This window comes from Tiliqua scincoides, chromosome 8, assembly GCF_035046505.1.
Source record: "Tiliqua scincoides isolate rTilSci1 chromosome 8, rTilSci1.hap2, whole genome shotgun sequence".
Classification (NCBI taxonomy): domain Eukaryota; kingdom Metazoa; phylum Chordata; class Lepidosauria; order Squamata; family Scincidae; genus Tiliqua; species Tiliqua scincoides.
The window spans coordinates 9657448-9660975 of record NC_089828.1 but is presented as its reverse complement, the minus strand read 5'-3'; positions in this window follow the sequence as shown (position 1 = coordinate 9660975).

The window sequence follows — 3528 nt, the reverse complement described above, 5'->3', positions numbered from 1 at the left end:
CCTCCTGCCAACTTCTTTAGGAAGGTGGAGCTTTCCAGCGGTGCTGCTGGGCACAACGTGTGAGCATGAAATCAACTTTTATTGTAATACAGCATAAAGTCCCAAACCACCGCAAAGCTAGAATACAGGCCATGCGCCAGATTTACTAACGGGGAAGACCTCAGCGCTGGCGTCTGCTCTGCCTTGCTAGCCCCATTCCAACTTCCACCCCTTCCCCAAATTCTGTGAGAGATGCATGCCGCCTGAGGAAAAAATGGGCATTTGTCTCAACCCATAAAAGGGCAAAGGAAAGGGACAAGTGACGCCCTCGTGTCAGGTGGAGAAGAGCTCCCTATTTCTCTCCTTTGATCGAAGAGCCCCAAAGATAATTGAAAGCAGATGCTCACCTCTCAAGACTCTCGCTCTCAGGCTGCGCTGCCGTGTCGACGGTGGCTCCATCTTGATCTACGGAAGGCAACAAGAAAACAGGGACTGGTGCTCTGTGAGTCAGTTTCTCCAGAATGGCTTCAAAACACAGCTGGCTGGCCCGAATACCCTGCACTGCACGACCAACCCCTACTTCAGTCCAGCTGCTAAGCTTTACCAGGACAGACTCTGCCTGCAGGCGTCCTCCCCGAGAGAAGGGCTGGGCCTGGCCGCCAGGAGGCTGTCCTCTGGCAGGGCGAGTGTGCAGCAGCAAACGCTTTGGTGATCAGAAGCAGAGCAGCAGCAGCTCCAAAGCTGTGCTGGTGTTTCCCACGCTTCAGGAGCGTCAAGAAGCGCTTCCAATCGCAGGCCTTGGAGGAGCCTCTGAAGCCTCTGAAGACCCAGAGAGCGCCCCGGTGCAGGGCAAGAGCGCCACCTCCCAGCTCCACCATCCAGAGGCCCCGCGCTGGGGAAACGGGAGGACGCTGCCCGCAAGGGAGGCCAGGCCCTGCAGGATCAGCCGGACTCCAGCCGGCCACAGAGCCCGGCCAGTGCGCGGGGAGCGCAGGGCCGCCCCTCACTCCGCGGGCCAGACGAGACGACGGGAGAGCAGCGTCCGACTGGGGCCGGCCCCCAAGCCCTCCCGCTTGCCCCGGGCTCGAAAGGCTTCCCCTGCAGCAGCCTGGAGAGGGCAGGAGAGCCCGGCCAGCCCCCGCCGCAGGGGTCTCCGAACGGTCCTGCCCGATGAGCGCCGCTCCGAGGGCGGGCCCGGCGCCAGCAGGCCTTCGGGGAGGGGCCGCACTTGCCGCCTTCCGCGGGGCATGCGTGCGCCGGCCGCGCGGGGGACGCTTCCGGGTGCCGCCCCCCCGGCCGGTGCCGTGCTGCTCCGCGCGCGCGAACTCCAGGGCGCCGAGGCCCGGCTGCGGGCGCGGGAGAGGAGCGTCAGGGACGGGGCGGGGGCGCTGCCCGCCGCTCGAGGGAGGGCGCGGGGCCCACTCACCATTGGGGCCCGGCGGCGGCTGCGAGTCCTCCACGATGAGGCGCGGGGGCGAGAGGCCTCCCTCCGGGGGGCTCCCGCAAAGCTCCATCTCGGCGGCCCGCGAGGAGAGCAGGCGCGCCGGAACGCCCCGCCCAGCCGCAGGCCCCGCCCCTGCGTCGCACGCTCGCGGCGGGCGCGGTTGCCAGGGCGACGTGCCCGGCGCCGAGGGGCGTGGCCGCCGCGCGGGACTTAACAGGCGGGCGGGCTTTGCTGGAAGCGCGCTCCGCCGCGCTTGCAGCATTCGACGGCTGCCGCGCCTGCCGCACGGAGGCGCTGTGCGCGTTCGACAGGCACGTGCGGCGGGGAGGCGGAGCCGCCGGCCAGGCCGTGGCTCACCAGCGCCCCGGGCGCACAGACAGCGCGGCTGCACTCGGGCGGCCGCGGTCACCCGAGAGGGACTTCTCCGAGGCAGCCCGCAGACGCCCTCTGCGCTGCCTGCGGGGGGTTCCCCAGATTCGGGAGTGCGTCCTCCGGCCCGTCAGCCTTCGCGGGCTCCCCGGTGCCGGCGCGCTAGGACAGCAGCGTCTCCGCCCCGTCCTTTCTGCGCGGCCCCCGCGCTTTTTCGGGCTTGGAGACCTGGACGCCGCACCTTCCTCGTAGGGTGCTGCCCGCCCGGGAAGCATCACTCGCTCCTCTGCACCGCCCCCGCCCCGTCCTTTCTGCGCGGCCCCGGCAGGCGTGAGGCGAGGCGGATCTTCGAGGGGAGGCTCTGCCTCGCCCGCCTCCAGCCGGGGCCCCGGGCTTCGACGAGGGCGGCGAACACGCGTCCCCGCCGGCCAGGAAAGGGGCGTGCGAGGCGGGCTTCTGCCTCCCGCGTCCCGCATTCTCGGCGCCCCGCGCCGGGGGCTCGTCCCCCTGGCGCGACGTCAGGGCGCCCGCGGGGCTCACGCGCCACCGCTCGTGGCGGAGCGGAGTCGGCGGCGCTCCCCACGTGGCGCCCTAGGGCGCGGGAGGCCTTCCTTCCTCCGGAGCGCCCCTCCCTGGCCAGAGAGCGCGGGCGCCGCTGCGGCCCGCGGGAGGGAGGGGAAGACGCCCCGCCTCCGCCCGCACTGCAGCGCAGGACGCGGCAGAGCCCCGCCCCCCGCCGCGCAGGCGCCTGCGCGCCGCAGTCCCGGGGTGGAGCGGCAGGGCGCCCTGACGGCTAGCGGCCCCCGGGCGGGCGGGCTTGGCTGACGGCTCCCGGATCACGTGCCTTCGCGAGCCAATGGGCGCGCGACCTGGGACTCCTTAAGAGGCGCGCGCCGCGGCCCCGCGCTGCAGCCTCTGCGGTCGCCATGGAGACGCCGCCCGGGTCAGTCGCCATGGAGACGCCCGGTTCGCCTGCCGGGGGTGCTCCAGGCTGGCAGCTGCGGCGGGGTCGGCGCCGGCACGCGCTCCTGGCCCTCGTCGGCGAGGTCGGCTCGGAGGCGGAGCGGCAGGCGCTGCGCGGGACCCTCCAGCGCGGTGAGCGTCGGTCGGGAGGGAATCCTTCAGCACCCTGGAGAGCGTCGGGGAGCGCTTCTCCGGCGCCCGCGGGGGTCGTACTCCCTCTTCGTCCGCGGCGGGCGAGCGGCCTGCCGGCTCTCTGCAGTGCGGCTGTCCGCGATGCGCGCCGGGCAGGGCTCGCTCGGCCAAGGAGCGCGTCCCTCCCGGTGCCCTGTCTGCGAAGGCGCGGGTTCTCGTCCCTGGAGGGGTGGGCGGGCTCCCCCAGCCGCCCGCGGCCAGAACGGTTGCCGCCTGCTGCGAAGCGAGTGGGGCCGCGGCAGATTGTCCGCCGGTCTGCACCGGCTGGTGCGCTGTCGCCCTGCAGTGGAGGCTCCGCTGGACTGTGGCGCCTGCAGTCGCCGGACCGCCCCGGAGGCGCAAGCCGCCCTGTCGCAGCAGAGCCTCCGATGCTGGGCTGGTTGCAGAGCGCGGTCTGTGTCGGGCTGGCGGAGGCGCTAGGCATTCAGGCTTTCTGGGGGACAGCTGCATCTGGGGGTGCCTGTTGTCCGAAAGGGTTCAGGAAACGTCGTGCAAAACTGCCCCCATCGCCACCCCCTGGAGGTCTTCGCCAGCCAGGGCGGCAGACGCACCTGGGGGCTCCATATCGGCGTCTGTGGCTG